Here is a 23,383-nt window from a genome sequence, read left to right on the forward strand (position 1 = left end):
TACCCTCCTTTGAAAGGACATAAGACTTTAAGTGCTTTCCTTCTTGAGATTCAAGGGAGAGTGCAAAATAGACTTTTAATCTCTTTCTCGTCAAGTTGTAATTCTCTTTTAAATTTACTCTAAGCTTTCCAGTAAGACATTTGTCTCTCTCTGTATAGACTGTGTGTTGCTTTTCAGACTGAAGGGAATAGTGTTGGGAAGAAGGAGGATGAGAACGAGAGAACCTCACTCAAGGACAGTTGTTTGCTGGGCATTGGGAGATATACCCTACCCCATCAGAGTCACCACAATCGGAAAATATTAGATTACTACCCCAAATCACAGAGCTGGCTAATAAAGAACTGGGACCTAAACCCTTTTAAATCCAAGTCCAGCCTTATACGTAACCTATAAAATATTTTTCACTTCAATATGTTGTTACAGCTGAATTGTGCCCTCCCAAAATTCATATGTTGAACTTCGAACCCCCAGTACCTCAGAATGTAATTGTGTTTGTAAATAGGTCCTTTAAAGTAATAACTGAGGTAAAATGAGGTCATATGAGTGGGCCCTTATTCAATACGACTCGTGTCCTTATAAGAAGAGATTAGGACACAGACATGCCCAGAGGAAAGACCATGTGAAGACACGGGGAGAAAATAGCCATCTTGAAGCCAAGGAGAGAGGCCTCAGAAGAAACCAACTCTCCCAACACCGTGATCACGAACTTCTAGGCTTCAGAACTGTGAGGAAAACATTTCTGTTATTTAAGTCACCTGGTCTGTGGTATTTTTGTTGTGACAGCCCTCGCAGACGAATACACATTTTATTCGGGCTTGTCACTTTTCTGAGACAGAATGAAGAAAACAAAAGCAATATGCACCCTGAGGAGCATTTTTCTAGTTGATTTAGAAATGTGTGGAAATCGACATTGTAAGGGAAATGCCAAACTGATCTTTGACTATGCCAACGAACAACTGATTTTTTTTCTCCTTTTTCTGTCCTGTGATTAATTTATTTTTCCTCAGAAAAAAGTAATTTAGCACAAAGATGCATTTTAAACACACAGCAACAGCATTATAAATCTTGATTTAAGCTGGGTTTGCACAATATTCATCCAGTGCTCCAAATCTTACGTTTACTGAAGCAAGCAGCATATCATAACAATGTCACACGATATAGAATAGGATCTCAGAATATGGGTCCAATTTATTAGTTTTATGGCCTTCACACAAATTTGGGGATGAAAATCAGTTTTTTAAAAAACTGTTAGATCACCAAATGGGAAAGTTTTTATTCAAATATATTGCCATGAAACACCTTTAGTTAGAGAGAAAATGTGCTTTATTCTAGGAATATAATCATTTCTGCTATGATGCTTGTTTTAAAAATGTGAGTGTTCCAACGTGACTGGTATGTTAGGAAACAAGTGGAACACCACACTCATTTCGTGTTTGCTTATGCACAATCTGGTCCATAGGAAAAACTGGATGAACACAGAAAACTGTGCCTAGCTGAAGAAAGAGGAGTAGAAATACACACACCCATGCACATACACATGCCTCTGAGCATCAACCAGCTGGCCCCATTCACTGCATGTTATGAGCCACATCCATCCACATCTGGTGTTAGAATTTTCTGTCTGATTTGTGATAACCCTCTTCCAGCACTTTACAATAACTCACAAGCTGCAAGCCTTCTGACGCCCACTTATACAAGTATACTTTGGGTCTTTTTCAAGGTAAAGTGATGAATTTACCATAACATCTATGGATTCCTCAACTGTTTAATATGTATAAAACTGTGCTGCCATTTTTATTAGGGTCTGATCTTTTTATTCTTTTTAAAATTTAAATTCATTAATTAACATTTAACACATTATTGGTTTCAGAGATAGAGGTCCGTGATTAATCAGTCTTATATAATACCCAGTGCTCATTACATCACGTGCCCTCCTTAATGTCCAGCACCCAGTTACCCCATCCCCCATCCCCTATCTTTTTATTCTTATATGTCACTGACAAAGTTTTTGAGTGTTGTGGCCCTAGCCTCATTTTCCTGATAAGCTCTGTAGTTTTTATGGCATGATTTTGCATAGTGTAGTGAACTTTAGGAATATGTATGTTATAGCAGCAATAACTGGTCCTTGAATAGACACTGATCCTGCTCTCTGGAAGTGTTTATCCATTGTGTTTTTTTGTTTTTTTGTTTTGTTTTGTTTTTTGAAGATTTTATTTATTTACTTGACACAGAGAGAGAGAGAGAGAGCACAAGCAGGGGGGGAGCGGCAGGCAGAGGGAGAGGGAGAAGCAGGCTCCCCACTGAGCAGGGAACCTGATGCGGGCCTCCATCTCAGGACTCTGGGATCATGACCTGAGCCAAGGCAGACGCTTAACCGACTGAGCCACCCAGAGGCCCCTATCCACCAGGGGCCCCCTATCCATTGTTTTTTGTAGTGGCTAGCCCAACCCTCTAGGAGTTTGTTCTTTGTCCATAATCCTCCTTAGCCAAATCTAAAGTAGATACATGTGGTCTATGCCCTCCTCAGAGACTGACAAGCTTTATTAGCCTGTTTCCAGCCCAAGGGGATGATGTTGCATCAAAAAGAAACAATCCAGTGTACCGGAATAAGGGAATATGATAGTTCCGGCCTATGTTCTAGATGCACTCCTGAGGACAGCGAGGCATGCTCAATCAGAAGAAGGTGAGAAAATGGTATCAGGCAGACAGAAATATTCATTACCATAGTCACTAAAGCAGGGGTGTGTGTCCTGACCCAGCATCAGAGCCAGCTCTCACTATTTTATCCTGAGCCTCTTTAAACCCTTGTGATTCTCCAAGAATGTATGAGAATAAGTGATCTCATTCATGGATAATGCCCCTTTCACTAAACTTATGCCAACTCAGCTGGTTCTATGTTAGGCTTATCTACTCGTACAATTGGACTCTTCAACCTTTGTTAAAGAGGCCAGTGGAATTCAAGAAATCCCCTTTTCTTCTAAACCATCCTGCTCCTGTAATTGGAGGTCCAGGTGTTTTTCTTTACAAACTCCACCTGTAATAACTTGACTTCATTCGCCTCTACACTTTCCTATTCTTCTCATAATTTAATACCTCAACCAATAATTGTGTTTCTCTTATTAAACCACAAACATCTCAAAATGCAAATTTCTAATCAAGTAAAGACATGATATATTAAAGAAAAAAAGAATGTCACATTGCCCTATAGAACCTGCCTTAATAGAGGGAAGATCATGAAGTCCTACAACTGAGAATTTGGAAATACAAAAAAAAAAAAAAAACCAACCCTTGTTTTTTCATAACATTCAGAAGCCAATGGTTCAAGTTATACTGAGAAATATAACAACTTTGGAGAAGAATAATTTACATATTCTATAAACATATCATATGGAAAGACTTTTATAATCAGAGTGTAGCATGAATATAACACTAGAAAGGAGTAAATTAAGTAATTTTAATACTTAATATTATCAGACAATGATGATCAGATCAATTCATCTCCAAAGAGGGTTCCTCAGAGACCAGATAAGTAATGTCTTTGGGTTGGGAAGTTCTTACATGGTAAGGAGACTGACAGGTTCAGAGAAAATAGGTGACTTTCTCATGATGACCCAAATAGTATTAGAGTCTTCAAACCTTGTTTGGGTGCCCTTTCCAATATACTATGCTGTCTCATTGAGTGGAAACTTCATACCTGGTTTCCTATAGGAAGACTCAGAAGAAGCAAACTTCTAGCTTTGGGATCCTAAAAAGAGCATCATTACATAGATGTCAGGTTTGAATTGTCTTCCCAAAAAGCTTTGTTGAAGTCCCAACTCTAAGCACCTAAGAATATGACCTTATTTGGAAATAGAATCTTTGTAGATGCAATTAAGATGAAATCATTAGGGTGGGCCCTAATCTAGTACGACTGGTATTCTTTTAAGAAGTATTTATACAGGAGAAAAAACAGCCATGTGATAATGCAGACAGACTGGAATGATGTATCTACAAACCACGGAAACCAAGGATTATCAGCCAACACCAAAAGTTAAGAAAACACCTTGAATGATTCTCCTGAAGGTTTCAGAGACAGCATGGCCCTGTCAACACCATGATTTCAGACATCAGCTTCCAGAACTGTGAAACAATAACACTCTGCTGCTTTAAGCCTCTCTAGTAAGCCTTCCTGTGATACTTTGTTAGGGCATCCCTAGGAACCTAATACAGCAGCTATTTTCATGTTAGAGTAGACATTGAAACCTGTCACAAGAGGGCTGTAGCAGACATTGTGAGTTACCTAGCAGAAATCCATCTTCGCCTTGGAGAGAACACTGAATGGGCTCAAACACTGATTATCCATTTACCCACCGTGTACCTGGCCACTCCCAGTGATTCCATTTCCTTTACCCAGAATTTTTTTTTTTTTCTTGCCATGAGCACATTTGCAGTACTGTTCAATGAGTTGTCTGCCGTTGCAACAATCTGCTGTGGGGCTTTTGGGAAAGTTTATTCCATCTTAATAAGCAACAAAAGACAGATGTCTACACTCTTCTTTGCCTTTGGACATTATAATGTGAGAACAGTATCTAATATCTATGCAGCTGCTTCCTCCAGCTTACGTGATTGTTTGTGTGGTTCAGCCAGGTTGTAGCTCTGAAGGGAAAGCCAGAAAGAATCACTGAATTCAACCTGGATACCGGACAGCATAAGCCACTGAATCCGCCAAAGCCATAGCTGCCTTATTCTGGGCTTCTTGCTGTGCAACAGAATACGTATCTTTATGGTATGTATAGCTGGATTTTCTGTGACTCGTTTCTGGAAGCATGCCAATGTATACAAATATGAAGGCAACAGAAAGTGCTAGATGTTCCATGTCCTCATTCTTCCATCCAAGGAAGGCAGTACCTGGGAGCCCTCTTTAAGTGGGGCTCTGCAGTTCCAGAGACTGGCTGTGGTTTCTGCCAGAGGATGCCAATTGGCTTGCATAAATCAAAAGAGCATTTCCGCATTGCAGATTATTTATTTTATGCAAAATTGTATCTGGCAAGATTTTTACATTATTTGGTAGAAGGAGCAGCACAGGAAATACAATAACACATTTTGGTTTATAACAAATGAGAACATGAAGATACTTAAGTTTTTTCATCTGTTTCTGTGCCAGAACTGCCTTTGTAACCTATAATGATTTCTGACAATCATTCTCTCTCTGGTCTTCAAATTCTTTTCTGATTCCCTGCATGATTCAAAACCTAAATACTATAAAAATATCAGTTTGGGGAAAGATCAAAATTCATTTGACCCCACCATCCATCTGATATTTGAATTCTCTCTGCAGTATCCTGACTGAAAACCATTTGGTCTTTTTATTTTCCTGCTAGTGACAGTAAACTCACTTCAATTAGGGGAAAGCTTCTCTATCTTCAGAGAGCTTTAATGTATAAAAAGTTCTCTTCTCATAGTTAAAACACCACTTCTTGGATATTTTATAAGTGGCCTTAATTCTATCCACTGGCACCACAGAAAAGTTTAATTCCTCTCCCAACTGATAGCCCTTAGTGGTTGAGGACAGCCACCTGATGAGTCCGTGGCTTTTTCCCAGACTACCAGTTCTTATCTACAGATAACAACAAATCTCCATTCTTCCCATTGCTTTATGTAAAACCTGCAAATCACAAAGACAACAGGTGTTAATGGAACTGTCCTGAGCTAATCAGATATATGGTATATGGTCATATTATTCATAGACTACAGGACCTCATTCATTTTTTTTGCATTTTTTTACATTTCTCTGAACTCAACCCAGTTTAGAGCAAATTACATTAGAAATAACTGCCATCAAAAACAAAACAAAACAAATAACTGCCATCACACACACACACCCTCCAAGATTATCTTTCCAATGCAGTTGATTAGGGCCATCCTTTTCTTTAGTCATTATGATTTTATTAATGTACTGTAAGGTTCATTGACGATCTTATTTTTTTTTAAAGATTTTATTTATTTATTTGACAGAGAGAGACACAGCGAGAGAGGGAACACAAGCAGGGGGAGTGGGAGAGGGAGAAGCAGGCTTCCCACGGAGCAGGGAGCCCGATGCAGGGCTCGATCCCAGGACCCTGGGACCATGACCTGAGCCGAAGGCAGCCGCTTAATGACTGAGCCACCCAGGCGCCCCTCACTGAGGCTCTTAGCTATTTACACTCTCTGCAGCTAAGCTCTCAGGCTCTACTTGAATATTTATATTATGCTCACATTATCCCCGTAACATATTATGTTGATGGCTTTGGCCCATAGTTCCAACTATTTATTACTTTTTGGATCATGGACCAACACCCACACATTTCCTATCTCACACAGTTTCATTATTTCCTTAAATTTCATATACATCTAGAGAACAAATGTGAGCCTCTTTATTGTTTTTATCGCCCAACTTAAGTGGGCCCTTTCCTCCAAGTGGAGAAATTTAATCTATGTAAATTTAAGGCCCCCAGCTGACATCACCTAAAATTGCCTTGAAGTTCCGGGAACGATTGATTGATGCCAATGAGATTGGAGGCAGATGGTGGGGAGATAGCGGGGAGGAATGTATCTACTCAGGTTGTTGAGCCATCTTCATGCTCATGACAGCTTAGGTCTTACTACATGCAGGTCCTGCTGTATTATACTTTGTTCCCTTCCCGAAGGCATCTTCAGACCAACTTGTCTTTCTGTGACACACTGGACTCTTCGAGCACACAGTTCAGACTGCTGTTCTGTTGTCAATATGGAGCTCATGGGCTCTGAGCTAGGAGTCCACAGAATTTCTATCTGCCTAGACACAACAGGCAGCCAGAGCTACTCCAGTGACATCTGCTTCATACGGGAGAGGGCACACGGTTCCCTACTGCCACGCCCCCTTCCACTCATCCTGGTGGGGCATGAACTCAGAGCCCCGGAACCATTTATAAAGAAGCTATAGCATCATCAAAAGGCATATCACCTGTTCCTCACCCACTTCTTCTCCAACCAGGAGAATCTTTATCTTAGATGCCAGAATTTGTGTTCTTCTGTGTATTTATATAAATGTATTATCTTATTAGAATACTTCTCATTTTTTGCAAGGCCTAAACTTTAAACTCAGGAACCAATAAAGAATACTTCTCCTCTGTTCTACATTCCTTCCCTATAGCAATGAATACAAGATTACCTGGCTGACTGGGTGGGGGTTAGCATCAATAGAAAAATGGAGATGTCAGAGGAAAATACTCTAGCTAGTATTTCCAAATAATATAATAATGTCTATCATTTATGACTAATAAATAATGCTATAGAGAACAGAATTGAGAACAGAGATCTCCAGAGTATAAACAGAAACCTTCCTTGAAGTCAAAACAGTTCCTGAATTTTTACCTATTTAAACAATTTTGATGTTCAAGAAGATATTTTTCAAAGATAAAATCTCTCTTTTTCTATATTTAATTAAATAGCTCTAACTCTACCCAGGGGGCTACCAGAATGTATTCTTTCATATAATAGCTTTTATTATGTGAACATCATTTTGCCCTAATATAAGTTCACCAGCTTTTAATAATCCTCTTATATTTTTTATGATTTCCAAGAATAGTAATAATAGTATAAAGTATATATTCATAGTTATTTTAAATATTTAAATTTATAATTTTTAATAAAAATTTCCATAATAGTAAATGCTCCACTAATTTCTTTTTCTATATCCTTCAGCTGGAAGGCAGTCTTAGTTTAGAGCATTTAGATGCTCTCAGATAGCCTTTTCAACAACCCTTGGCTGAACTTCCCTCCTAATCAAGATTATAAAAGAGTTATCCTCGGGGCACCTGCAGCAGAATAATATAGAATGATCGGTAAAAATGTAGATTTCTGGGTACCATCTGAAACCTACTGAATCAGCATACGGAGCAGGCAATGGATTCCAGATATTTGCATTTGTAGGCTGCATCCTAAGTGATTTTTGTAAATGATATAGTTCCATGGAAATGTTCATTCTATCTTTTTTCCATTGAAAATAATTCCCTTCAGCAGAAAAGGCAAAAGTAATATGCCATTTAAGAAATATTTCAATGTTAAAAGCAGACGAAACTATAAACATGGTTATTCACTTCCCGTATTTCAACAATTGAGTTGATTTGTCCAAGTGAAAAGAAAGGAAAAAAAAAAAAAAAAGAACAAGGATTAGAACACATGTATCTTTTTAAAAATTTTTTATTGTTACGTTAATCACCATACATAACATCATTAGTTTTAGATGAAGTGTTCCATGATTCATTGTTTGTGCATAACACCCAGTGCTCCATGCAGAACGTGCCCTCCTCAATACCCATCACCAGGCTAACCCATCCTCCCACCCCCTCCCCTCTAGAACCCTCAGTTTGTTTTTCAGAGTCCATCGTCTCTCATGAGAACACATGTATCTTAACTATAATTCCAGTATATCTGTTTAGTCTTTGTAATCAATACCCACCGTTCCCAAAAACTGTGAGTTTTATTTCCTTTGGAGATCAGAAATCTTTGTGTAGCTTTCACACTTTTATAAAAATCACCTTACTAGTATTTGAGCATCCCTCTAACAATTCACTAATATTTATTCTTGGTTACACTCCTATAGTTTCTTCTTATAAAAGGTTTCTTTGAGGACTGCCTTCATTCATCCAAAATACATATACTGAGAGTCTTTCCTGGGCCAAACACAGTTCTGGGTAAAGGGCATATAGCTTTAAATAAAACATACAAAAATTTCTACATTATGAATGAGTATAATTTATAGGTTTGTTCTCCTTTAATTATTCATGTGAATTACTAATATTTAACCACATTTATACTAAGTATTTTGACTTTTTACTTTTAATATACTTAGTTTTCTCCAAACTTTATGAAATTCACCTCCCCAAAGTTTTAGGAACTTATTCATGTTTTCTACCTAGTCTCCTTCTATCCCTCTCGGTAGCACCTTATCTAAAAAATTCCAAAGAAATGATCGTTCATTTTTGAAATTTCAAGAGTGAAGAATAACTAACCATCAATGGCTGTTATGCTACTTTCTGTGAACAGAATGCTGACTAAAAGAGTACATTTTAGAATCAAAGACTAATAAGTTGAAAAGAAAAGGTAGAAAAATATTTACCGTGAAAACATTAGCCATAAGAGAAATGGAGTGACTACATTAATATAAAACAAGACTTTAAAATAAGAAATATGACAGGATAAACGAGAGCTATTTCATAATAATAAAAAGGGCAATATGTCAGGAAGGTATAGCCATTATAAGTACATATATATATATATATATATATATATATATATGAAAACCGAGCCCTAAAATATATGAAGTGAAAATGACAAAAGGGGGAATATATAATTCAACTTTACAACCAGAAATTTAATATTCTATTCTCAGGAAATGGCATAATGACTAGAAAGAAAATCAGTAAGGATATAGAACCCTTGAGCAGCATTATCAACCAACTTGACCAAAATCTCATATATGGAATACATATGGAACATTCTACCCCACAGAAAACAGAACACATTTGTTTTGTGCACATAGAACATTCTCCATTATAGACAATATGTGAAGACAAAATAAGCTTAAACACATTTGAAAAGACTGAAATCATACAAAGTAAGTTCTCTGACCACAGTTGAATAAAACTAGAAGTTGGCAACAGAAAAAAAATTGGGAATACATAAAATATGTGGAAATTAAACAACCCTTCTAAATAACTTCTAGGCTAAAGAGGAAATCAAAAGGAAAGAGGAAATAAAATATAACAACTGAAAATAAAATATAAAAATGTATTGGATGAAGCTAAAGCAGTGATTAGAGAAAATTATAGCTTTGAATGTTTATATAAGAAAGGAGGAAAGATCTAAAATCCATAATTCCAGTTCCTTTCTAAGAACCTAAGAAAAGAAGAGTAAATCTAACCCAAAGTAGCAGAAAGGAAATGAATAAATATCAGACCAGAAATCAATGAAACAGAAAAATGTAAAAGCTAGGAAAAAGTAAAAAAATCAAAAGCTAATGTTTTTTAAAAATCTACAAAATTTATAAACTGCTGGTGGGAATATAAATTAGTATATTCACTCACCATTCATGACTCACCACCCATCTAATCCTGATTACCTCGCAAAGGCCCCACCTCTTGATACCATCATGTTGAGAGTTTCAACATATTAATTTTGGGAGAACACAAACATCCATGTGAGATTTATGAATATAATAATATTGAGTTAGTGAAAAATTATAGACTTCAAACACTTAATATTTAAATATTTCTACCATACCATTTTAGAGGTAAAATGAGCAACTTAATAAAACTTTGCTGCCCCCCTCCCCTTCAGAAGTGTAAGCAGTGTATATTACAGAATTAGAAAAATAAATCCATAGTATTTGTCTGGAGAGCAATTCAGCTCATTGTGAACCCAAAGTTATATATATGCTTATAATTTACAATAAATTCAAATGGAAAATTTTATTGTAAAATATGTCCAATTCTTTGACAACTACATGACTTATATTATCATCTAAACTCTTGCTAAGACTAAAATGTTTTAATCTCTTTCTTGATTTAACTAAACTGAATAACAAAGAAAAAAATAAATGAAACTTATTCCAAATTGGTTTGAGTTCACAATACATTAAAGTCCCATTAAAGGAGCTACAAATGGAAAATAATTTATTCAGTATTTGATTCACTTGACATAATTGCCCACCTATGATTTTTCACATTCTCTTTCCTACGAATAGGAGGACTATCACAATTTTAAAGTCTTAGACAAATATAAAACTGATTTTAAGGGTGAAATAGTAATGATACATAGGTAAGACTTGTTAAACACTATGTGACCTTAGCATTGCATGCCTATTATTTCATATAATATTCACCATAAGCCTATGAGGTAGGTATTCTTATTATCTCATTTAAAAGATGAGAAAACTGAGGCATAGGAAGATTAAGTTGCCCAAGGTCATCAGCTAGAAGTGATAAAGAATTGAATTGAGTGTCTAACCTCAAAGGAAATTCTGTAACATAGGGTGGCTTAGAGCTCACTAATATACCAAGAGAAACACAGTGTACTTTAAATTAAAACATGAAATAAATACAACATATTATTTAGTGGTGGCCTCACATTGCCAATTCTGTTGTAAGCCCCCCAACGAAGCCACAAATGTCCTTATGATGCCACAAACAAGCTGACTTAAGAATGATAGAGAAACTATTTACCTATCTTGTGCTCCATTTTGCTGGGGCTTCTCTGGGAGCTAGCTGCCTTATGAAAAAAAAAAAAAAGGGCGGGGGTATTAGCCCAGATATAATGGTCATTACTAAATCCATTGCAAATTACACAAGGGTTTTCTAAGCCTAAATATAACACATTCAATATGCATTACACAGATCTCAGGCACCTGATGGCTGGGCAGTAGCCACCATTTATTAATTCTATTAAGTTTTTCCTGGGTGAATAAATGAAATGAGTTTTAAGGCTGAACTCCAGTGTGATATAATGAAGTAAGAATGGGCCTTGGAATCACAAAACCTAAGTTTACATGTTTACTCTGATAAATACTGTGTCACATTATATAAATCACCTTTCTGGGCCCAAGTTCCTCATCTACAATTGTAAAACCTATATCTACCTAATAGGGTTGATAGGGTTGAAATGAGAGAGCCATCATGATGCTTAGCAGAGAGCCTGGCATAGCAAGTTTCTCAATAAGTAATCTCTAAGAGTCTTATTAATCACATTACTTCCAAAGAACAGATTATGCTCAAATAAATTAGGATGCATGTATTTATATTTTTATATTTTAACTTACTTTTTCTGAAAAGTTATATATGCACACAGTTTTAAAATGACAATTATAGGGTATATAGTGAAAAATAAGTCATTCTCTATTCCTTTTCCTTTGCCTGAAAATTCCCCTCAGGGGCACCAACAGTATAAACTTTCAGAGATATTAAATGAATATAAAAGAATATATGCAAATCCTCCTGTTCAGTACAGATGATACCCACTGCTCTACACCTTATTTTTTTCACTTAATTTTATATCTTGAGGATCACTGAATATCAATGCTTCTTGGGTTTTGAAAGCATATAATAAAGAGCATGACTCTTCCTCACCAGACTTCTGAGCCAATTGAGACGTGACAAGAATTGCCAGATGGAGAACACAAGAACCAGTTTTAAGACCAATGAGGAACAAGAGGACTTAGCTCAATGTGAGAATCAAAAGGGCTTGCTAATAACCTCTTCCCCAATAGAGACCTTGGAACAGCTGACCTGAGAGAATGTTGAGTTCCAAGAGCAGACACAGCCCACAAAGTGCCCCTCACACTCTGAGTGGAGGTAAAAGGACTAAACCAGTTACCTTTTTTTTTTCTTTTGGCTTAGGTGAGTCTATTTTATTTTCTTCTATTGACAATGCTATAATGAATATCCTTGACCATAGATATAGTCTTAGAAATGAAAATAAAGAGCATTTGCTTGTTAAATTTCAGTAGGTATTACCAAATCACTCAGTATGAGCAAAGTATTAAAATGCATGTATAAAAAGTCACTCATTTCATCTTCATTAAGTCACCAAAATGTGGTCCTAGTGTCCTGCGGGTCACAAGGTGGGATTGGAAACCCTGCACTTATACTATCAATTCACTACTTCCTATTCCTAATGGAAACATGTTTTCAGGACAGGAAAAGTGGTGGTACTCCTTGGCTCCCCCAAGTCGGTAGCCGGAGGGACATCATAAGGTTTCTGAGACGTAAGTCCCCAGGGCTGTCGACTTTCAGGTAACCCATTTACCCAGCACCCAAAAATCTTTTGCATAAAAGCAGCATCTCGTTTATAGACCCAAACAGCAGGATCCTAAATCTGGCGAACATAACCAAAAGGGGGATGAAGGCTCTAAGAACAGGAGTGGCTCGTGAGTAAAAACACACTAATTATTCTTCTGCAGCAACAATTGTAGAAATTCTGTTTTGTGAAAGTTTGCTGAGTCTTACAGTCTTACAGTTTCTTTTCAAAATACAATACATTTCTTCAAATAAAAATTTAAAAAGAGGGTGCCTGGGTGGCTCAGTTGGTTGGGCGACTGCCTTCGGCTCAGGTCATGATCCTGGAGTCCCGGGATCGAGTCCCGCATCGGGCTCCCTGCTCGGCAGGGAGTCTGCTTCTCCCTCTGGCCCTCCCCCCTCTCATGTGCTCTCTTTCATTCTCGCTCTCTCAAATAAATAAATAAATCTTTAAAAAAAATTTAAAAAGAAAAATGTTGGAAAGACTTTGTCAAACACGTGAGGCATGAGGCATGTTAGTTTTGACTTGGAGAATAATGGTTCTCATAACATTGCCATAAAGGTGCTATTTGAGAATAGGATGAATATGGAAAATACGGTAGATTATTTTGTATAAATGATATGCACTGTAAAGTTCATACCTTTCTAGTCCTAGGCTACTTCTTGAAAAATTAACTATCAGACATCATAATCCATCATTCTGACTTCTCTTTAATACTACAAATGCTATGCACAAGTGAACTAGAAACAAAACAAAAATAGAAAATATTTGGAAATCAGAGGCAGTCATAATATGAAAAAAAAATGAGTTTGAATGTTTAAATGGGACTTCAATAAGAAAAAGGTTCATTCTGGAATTCCCACTTATATTGGGGGAATCTGGAATTAAAGTTGATCTAATTACTATTTCTTACCATTGATTCCTAGATTTAGGCAATACTACAGCACTCTGTTATTCTTGCATTTCATTTTCTACTAAGTAGATCTAGCCAGATAATCTTCCATTTCTATTTGTTCATTTACTTATATAATTATATACTCATGAAATATATATCGTTTGGGCTCCAACTAAGTACAAGGAGGGTACTAAGTTCTAGGGACGAAATGAGGAGCTTGACTCGGCACAGCCCCTTCTGTTATGGGGGTTACCATCTACTAAAAGAGAAACGTGTTAGAAGTCACAGAAGCAAATACATACATGCAATCTTCATTTAATACTACGAAGAAAAAGTATGAAAGGGTAAGAAAAGGTGCAACATTGTGACCTGTTAGGAAGTTTCATTTGAGCCAGAACCTGAAGGACAAGTGAATTTTAATTTGATGAAGAATGTCTGAAGCCAAAGGAATGGCATTGAGACCCAGAAGATCATCAAGGTTGAGAACAGAAAGCAGGACGGGAGATAGGTGTGGAATAACACCACAGTGGTCATGGAGGGCAGACTAAGAGCCTTGTATATGATATCATGAGGTTTGTTCTTCATAAGAGCAAAGGAAAATTTTAACAGGGTTATAAGCAGGGAGATGACGTGACTGCACTGTAAAACCTTCACCCTGGTTATAGAATTCTGAAGTGGGAATTTGAGTGAGGCAAGGGAGGCTGCTGGGACCAGATTGTCACAGTCGCTCAGGAGAGTTATACCAGTAGTTTGAAATGGAGGGCTGCAAGTACAGATGGAAAGAACAGCACACACCTGAGAGATATTTTGAGGTAAAATTGATAGGACTTGTTAAGTGACTAGCTGTGTGGGTTGGGAGCGAAGGTCAAGGCTGCCTGGGTGTGAAACTGGATGGATGGTACCTAGGAAATATGGGCAAAGAATAGGTTGAGAATTTGATGTTGGGCTTGTCACCTTTGAAGTGCTCTTTAGACGTTTCTCTGATGTGTATGATTTACTTAATTTTGATCTTTATTTAAGAGACAGTCTAATTCCTTTGAGGTTAGGACGTCAAGAGGTTCTAGATCCATCATGTAATTTTTCATTCTCTTGAGCAGGGCTGTCTGCCATAGAATGTCAAGAGCCCATGGGAAAGAAAGACCCTGAGGCCAAATATCTACAGACTCATGGCAACAGCAGCAGTGATAGGACTCCTCCACTGATAAGACCTGGCGGTTTGAGAGAAAAGACAGATAGGACTGAATAAGGAATGCAACAAGAGATTGATTTGGCCTAAATTAGATAAGCCTAGATCAAAATGTAACACCTTGTAAAAACGTACATTTTGACCCAAACTTTCCATAAAGTTATGCTTGTGGTACCACAAATTTTGCATTATTGCAGCAACATTTGAAAGCAAGACTGTTCCTGTTAGTTATGCCATGGCCCTGAATGACTTGGTGTTTGAAAGCATCGAAATACGTATACAATCATTTTTACAACATAGCTTTAGAAGCCATCAGCACTTTAATAATCTAATACCTTCAATGAATGCATAAAGACTTCTATGAACTTCCTTGCTATGACCAAGTTAAATAGATCAATGATATAATAGGAGAATGCAATTTGTATTCTATTGGAAATGCATTTTATTCTGAGTCCAAAATGTAAAAATATTATCTCTTGTCCTCCTTTTTCAATGCAAAATTGACTACTCTTAAGGGAAAAAAAGAGTACCTCATATAAATAAAAAATTATGCAATTAAAATAAAAAGTAAGCTTTCAGTAAATTGTCCAAGGGCAATTTTAATGAAGAGGTTGCTAATTATAATTCGAACAGGAATTTAAACTGTGGAATGGTATGTTCAGAAATTAAAAATAGCTGGCACGACAGAAAAACACCAAAGTCCCAGTGGCATAATAAAATAAAGCCTTAATTCTTGCTCCTGCCAAGTCCATGACAGGCCAGGCAACCCTCTTCAATATAAATCTCATGTCACATAGAATATGCGGTCTCCCAGGTCTCAGGGCGTGGGAGATTGAGGTAGAAGCAGCTCACCAACTCGTAAATGCCTTGGCTCAGAAGAGATTCGTGTCATTGCACTTCTATTTCATTATCCAGAATTAGTTAAATAAACCTAACATAATGGAAAAGAGGGCTGAGAAATGTAGGGAATTTATAGATATTTGGTGAGTACTAGTTATCTGATCTTTTTTTTTCCTTAAATTTTATTTATTTATTCGACAGAGAGAGACACAGCAAGAGAGGGAACACAAGCAGGGGGAGTGGGAGAGGGAGAAACAGGCTTCCTGCTGAGCAGGGAGTCCCATGCGGGGCTCGATCCCAGGACCCTGGGATCATGACCTGAGCCGAAGGCAGACCCTTAATGACTGAGCCACCCAGGCGCCCCAGTTATCTGATCTTTGACATGGTAATTTTCCCAGGTAAATTCAGGTGTCTTCAGATTTCTGTCTGGAATAGGTTTTATTTTACATTCATTTCACTTACAGAAGCACTTCATATATTATCGCAAAATACTTATGGTTCTCCACTCCCAATCTGTTTATCTGATGTGACAGCTTGACCAAGGTACCATCAGTTTTTAATAGTATCAATAATGGTGAGTATTTGAACCTGGAATTGATAGATTTACCTCAGTATCTGACAAAAAGTATTTGCCAAGAAGTTAGGGGGCACCTGGCTGACTCAGTTGGTAGAGCCTATGACTTTTGATCTCAGGGTTGTGAAATCAAGTCCTGCACTGGGTGTAGAGATTACTTAAAAATAAAATCTTAAAAAAAAAGATATTTGGGTAATTATTAAATGCTTCCCAAAACATTTGTTCTGGGGACAGACCTTTCTTTTCTTTCTAAAGAAAATGTAATTTCTTCTGGGATATCAATTCTATGCATTCCACTTCTAATAATGGTCAAGTAAGCTCTTGCTAGACTGATCCTCCTCAGATAACAATGACAGATACTGGCATAATTATATATATATTAAAAAAAAACCTATAAAAGTTCTCTGGAAAGCAAAGAAGAAGAGGAGCAAGGAGAGGAGAAGGAAGGAGAAGACAGCAGCAAATTTTGGAGGGGAATTACAACTTGGAGGAAGGGAGCAGCACTGGGTACATTTTCCATTTTTCTTTTAGGGCTTCTACTCTGAAGGGCCTTCACAGTCTGTGCCAGGAAGGATGGTTAAAAATGTAATAGAAAATCCTGGGGTGCCTGGGTGGCTCAGTCGTTGGGTGTCTGCCTTCAGCTCAGGTCATGATCACAGGGTCCTGGGATCGAGTCCCACATGAGGCTCCCTGCTCTGCGGGAAGCCTGCTTCTCCCTCTGACCCTCTCCCCTCTCATGTTATTTCTCTCTCGCTCGCTCTCTAATAAATAAATAAATAAAATCTTTAAAAAAAAATGTAATAGAAAATCCACTATATGTCTTGGTTGAAGAGCCAGAAGACAAGATTTGGGGCAATCACAATCACTAGAAAATGAAAGGCAAATCCCCAAAAGAAGACCGGCAGAGTGGGGTGCCTGGGTGGCTAAGTCAACTAAGCGTCCTACTCTTGATTTCAGCTCAGGTCATGATTTCAGGGTCATGAGATCTAGCCCCTCTTGGGCTCCATGCTGAGTGTGGAGTCTGCTTAATATTCTCCCTCCCCCTCTCTTTGCCCCTCCCCTGCCACTCATATGCTCTCTCTCAATCTCCCTCTAAAAAAGAAAAAAAAAAGGTATTAGGAAATCCACTATATTTCTTGGTTTAGGAACCAGAAGGCAAGATTTGGGGCAACCACAACCACTGGAAAATGAGAGGCAAATCCTCAAAAGAAGACAGGCAGAGAGAAGGAGCCTCAAAGTCTGTATTTAAACTATGCCTAAGTCCCTAGCTGACACCTACACCATGTATGTGTCAGTGTCCAATCTCTATGGCCAAGGCTAGAAGAAGTGAACTGAGATGTATGCTGCTGTCCAGGAGTGAGTTTGTCATTTGAAACAGACCAAATTAATTGCTTAAACAAACAACAAAAAACTACACTCATTTGGAGAGATATAACAGAATCCAAAATCTTCACAGTATAACATTTACAAGTTCAAATTAATCAACATATCAAAAAATAGGAAAACAAGATTCATCCTCAAGGAAAAAAAAAAATCACTGACACTGATCCCAGGTGATCCAAATGTTAGGATGAGGAGCAGGGGTTAAAGGCAAATATTAAAACTATGCCCAAGGATGTGAAAGAAATTATGTCTGCAAAAAACTAATGGTTAGAAATCTAAACAGAAAAATAGAAAACCTAAAGAAACTAATAAAATTGCTAGAACTGAAAAATATAATGCCAAAAATAAAAGTATTCAAATAATGAATCTAATAGCAGAATGGAGATGACAGAGGAAAGACTCTATAAATCTGAAAATCTATCAATAGAAATTATGCAATCTGATAGAGAAAAGTATTTGAAAAATAAAGAGACCCTCAGTAATTGGTAGGCCAATATCAACATGCCTAACATAGGTGCAACTGGAGTTTCCAAAGGGTGAAAAAACAAGGCAAAAGATACTTTTGAAGAAATAATAGCCAAAAATTCCCCAAATTTGAAGAATGATAAGGATGTTCATATTTGAAAATTTCAGTAAATGTCAATACAAAGAATAATATCCTAGTTATGTGATAAACTTTTGAAAAGCAATGATAAAGAGAACATCTTGAAAGCTATCAGAGAAAAATCACATGTTAAATATGGAGGAACAATTATTATCCAAATGGCTGAAGAATTCTCATGAAAACAATAGAGACCAAAAGAGAACAGATCAACATCTTTAAAGTGATGAAAGAAAAGTTATCAACCCAGAACTCTATATTCTTGTGAAGATAGCCTTCGAAAATGAAGGAAAAAAGTTTCAGTTAAAAGAAAACATTTTTTTTTTTGTCTCCAGCACATAGTTACTCTATGTAATAAAACAGATATATTGAAAAATGGATGGGAAGGGCGCCTGGGTGGCTCAGTCGTTAAGCGTCTGCCTTTGGCTCAGGTCATGGTCCCAGGGTCCTGGGATGGAGCCCCGCATTGGGCTCCCTGCTTAGCAGGAAACCTGCTTCTCCCTCTCCCACTCCCCCTGCTTGTGCTCTCTCTCTCTCTCTCTGTGTCTCTCTCTGTCAAATAAATAAATAAAATCTTTTAAAAAATTGTCTAAAAAAATAAAAAAGAAAAATGGATGGGAAAAATTATACCATACAAACAACAAGATTAAGGAGGTCAGAGTGTGTATATTAAAGTCAGATAAAGTGAAAAAATATCAAGACAAAAATAATTATCAGAGATAAAGAGAAATAATTCATAATAGCAAAAGAGTTAATTTATAAGAAAGATATAATTCTAAATCTGTTTATAGCTAATAACAAATGAAAAGTTCATGAAGCTAAAATTGGCAGAAATTAAAGAGAAAAATAGGTAAATCTATATTAATGATTATAGATTCTAGTAGCCCTCTCAAAAATTGGTGGAAGAACTATGCAAAAAAAAAAAATCAGTAAAGATATAAAAGATCTGAACACGATCAACAACATTGACCTAATTGATATTTATGGAACTCTATACTGAATAACAACAGAATGCTCATTCTTTACAAGTGCTTATGGTATTTTCACTAAGACAGAACACATGTTGGGCTAAAGAAAAGTCTCCATAGACTACAAGAGAATGAAAATCCTGCAGAATATGTTCACTGGTTACAGTGGAATAAAATTAGAAGTCAATAACAATAAAATCTCTAGAAAACTTCAAATATTTGTAAATTAAACTTCTATGTAATTCATGGGTAAAAAATCATAAGCGATATTTAAAATTTTTTAAGCAAATGAAAATTAAAATACAACATATCAAAAAGTTTTGTTCCTGTTAAAGTAGTGCTCAGAGAGAAATCTACAGCTTTATATTATTAGGAAAAAAGACTTCAGCTTTAAATTATTAGCAAAAAAGTGGGGCACCTGATTGGCTCAGTCGTTAAGCGTCTGCCTTCGGCTCAGGTCATGATCTCAGGGTCCTGGGATCGAGCCCTGCATCGAGCTCCCTGCTCAGTGGGAAGACTGCTTCTCTCTCTCCCACTCCCCCTGCTTGTGTTCCCTCTCTCTCTCTGTCGAATAAATAAATAAAAATCTTTAAAAAAAATTATTAGGAAAAAAGACCAATATAAATAGAAGGAAATAATCAAATGTAGAAATTAGTCAAATAGAAAACAAACAATAGAGAAAATTAACAAAGCCCCAAATTGATTCTCTGAAAAGATCAATTTAATCAACTTTTAACTAGGTGGATTAAGAAAAAAAGAGAGGAGAGACACAAATTACCAATATCAGAAGAGAAAGTGGAGTCATCACTACAAATCCTATATATATTAAAAGGCAGTTAAGAAAATATCATGAACAACTTTAAGCCACCGATTTTGATAACTTAGATAAAATGTACAAATTCCTTGAAAAATATAATTTACCAAAACTGACACAAAATAAATAAGAAAATCTGAATAGCTTTACTACCACTAAAGGTAATTAATTTATTCTTACCACAAACCTTCCCACAAAGAAAGCGTCAGACCCATTTAGTTTTATTGGTGATTTTTATCAAAGGCTTATGAAGGAAATCACACCCTTCTTACTCCTTCAGAAAATAAAGGAGGTAAGAACTCTCATCTCATTTTATGAATCCTGTATAACCTTACTACCAGAACTTAATAAAGAAAATAATTATTGGTATAATAACTCTCATGAAAATAGGTGCAAAAATCCTTAACAGAATATTAGGAAATTAAATCCAGTATTTATATAACATAAAAACTATTATTATTATCTGCAGCCTTTGCAGTTTATTTATTTATTCAAAAAATATTTACTAAAAACAGGAATTGAAACAAGAAGCTTGCTATACATACAAAGGAACGCCTGGAGTTGAAGTTCACTCAGTTACAGGTCTGAAATGTCATGAGCACCATGTCCTCCTTGACCTGACCCATTTGCATATAAAAAACAGCATCAGCAGTTTTTAGGTGTATGTTTTGATGTGACAGAAGCTTTCATTTTCTTCTTCTGCTCCAACCCACAAGCAGTTTCGTTGTAACCAGGACTTCATTTTGATGGTGGGCTTCCTTCTTTAGGAAGAGGATAAATAATCTTGTGACATGGGTCGCCACCAGGGATTTTTAGAGGTAAATTCAAAGTTTTTAACAAAAACTCAAGGATTTGAAAATTAAACCTCTTTCTCACAAAAATATCTTACACCATCTGATGTATTTTCGGGATAGACTAATTAGAGACATCCTCACCTGTACCTCATGGGCTAATTGGCAAATATCTTGCCATACAAGAAGAATCGGTAACTTTTGTGTTCTATCATATATGTAAATTGAATTAGAAACTAGATGACAGATAACTCCAAAACACTCCTCTTTATTAATATTTTCCAATTTAAAAGCAGGCTAATGTAAACAGAGACAGATAATCATGATTATAATGGACAGTAAAATTTATTTTTCCAACTCAAAACTGTTATTGATGAAGATTCCAAAGTGATGATAACTGTGCCCTACATAACTGGAACAATCCATCCCATGATGCTCTATAATTTTTTTAAATAAAAACCATACCTGAATGACATAATTTATGTTAAACTGTTGTACTTTCTATTTTGCTTCTTCCTGCCTTTTATTTTGCCTTGTTCTATTATAGATGTGCACATTACCTTGTTTGTTCCCAGGAAGGCAATTTTTATCAAAGCAGGAAGTGACCTGAAAGGAAAAATCCCCACCCTGCTTCCCAGATGTTCAGAAACCATCCATTACTCATGGACCCCAGATTAATGAAATCTGGTCTAAAAAAATTCTGATTGATACAGGGACTGTAACTAAATTAAATGATGGTCCAGTAACCAAAAAGTGATGCAACTTATCCAGTGAAAGGAGTTTAGGAGTCTGAGAGCTGAACTTTGAAAAGTTGTGCCAGTCCTTTTTTTTTTTTTTAAGATTTTATTTATTTATTTGACAGAGAGATAGAGAAAGAGCACAAGTAGGCAGAGAGGCAGGTAGAGGGAGAGGGAGAAGCAGGCTCCCCGCTGAGCAGGGAGCCCGATGCGGGGCTCGATCCCAGGACCCTGGGATCACAACCTGAGCCGAAGGCAGACGCTTAACCGACTGAGCCACTCAGGTGCCCCGTTGTACCAGTCTTAAATGTGTTTCTTCACCTTTGTATTCTGGCATCATTCTCAGTATAATAGGTATGATAGTTGGCATAGGACATAAAAACATTTCCTGTTTATTTTGCCTCAATGCCCAATTAAACCAGGGAGAATTATATTTCCTCTGGCCTACCTCTACAATTCAACCCCAGGACTTCTGCCCTTAGTGATCCTCATTTTTATTTCACCAGGCTTCACCCTTCTACCAACAGGTCCCATCTCTGGTCATATAAATATTTTCTTCCTTGTTCACTGAAAATTTCTCTACCTTTTCCTTTCTTAGATTCCTAAATACTGGAGGTAGATTCCTGGGCAATTAGTAAGCATAAGGCTGTACCCACGATGGTGACATCTTACCTGAGAGATGTCAGTTTTATATTGTGTTATCTGGCCCTGTGTAACGACACTTCAGACAATACTATTCAGCACATGTGAACTTAGCTTTATTAGATGGAAGGAGAAAAAAAAGTAACTTTCCCTATAAAGAAAGAGTGGCATCTGAGGATGTGTTTAGCGGAAGTACCTATCACAGAACATTATTATTTTTTTTTTTTAAAGATTTTACCCATTTATTTGAGAGAGAGAATGAGATAGCGAGAGAGAGCATGAGAGGAGGGAGGGTCAGAGGGAGAAGCAGACTCCCTGCCGAGCAGGGAGCCTATCGCAGAACATTATTAATGGCTAGGCATTCCTACTCATAAAGATAAGTTTTGCAGTCCTCTTGTTGAAATCACTTCTCTTTGTGTTGTGTGTGGTCATTAGTCACACTTGAGAGGGCAAGTGCTCTCTTTCTCTAGTTGTGACAATAGAGACCTTCTAACTGATCCAACCTCGCAGTTTTATTAAACTACCGATTTCACTCAGCACATTTAAGATTGAATTTTTAAGGAGAAAAAGAAATACAAAATGGAAGAAAGTCAGACCATGTTTAAACAAAATGATGATAGTACAAACACAAAGCACAACAAATTCCTTCAAGTATGAGCTCTGGGAATAACCTTTTAGAGAGTCACAGATCATGTTCCCTTTAAATGCAGTTTGAAATTGAGAAAGAATTTTCTATCACAACTGAACTAAAAATCTGTGCAATCTAAACGCTCTCCATGCCTGGAAAGTAAGCAGAAAAACATGTTGCATTTCAAATATAAATTTACTGAACGTTTACTTCATGAGCATCAACAAATTTGAATTAAGTCATTGGGTGCACACCATAGCATTAAGCATTTGACAAGGATAATTCATCAGCAAAACTTCCCTTCTCCCAGGGAACTTGGATTCATTCCACTATGAACAGTGCTGAGTTGATGTGCATACTTAAAAAGTTTTAGTCTTTGTTTCTCATTCGAAAAAGGAACAAAATCCATAATACTCCTTCCATTTATTCTAGCATTTACATCTGGATGGATAGAAAACGATATGACCTCTGCCATATTTTACTACTTTGGGGACTATTTAGTCTCACACAGACATTTTATCATGGCGTGCCT

This window comes from Neomonachus schauinslandi, chromosome 2 (genome assembly GCF_002201575.2).
Source record: "Neomonachus schauinslandi chromosome 2, ASM220157v2, whole genome shotgun sequence".
Taxonomy (NCBI): domain Eukaryota; kingdom Metazoa; phylum Chordata; class Mammalia; order Carnivora; family Phocidae; genus Neomonachus; species Neomonachus schauinslandi.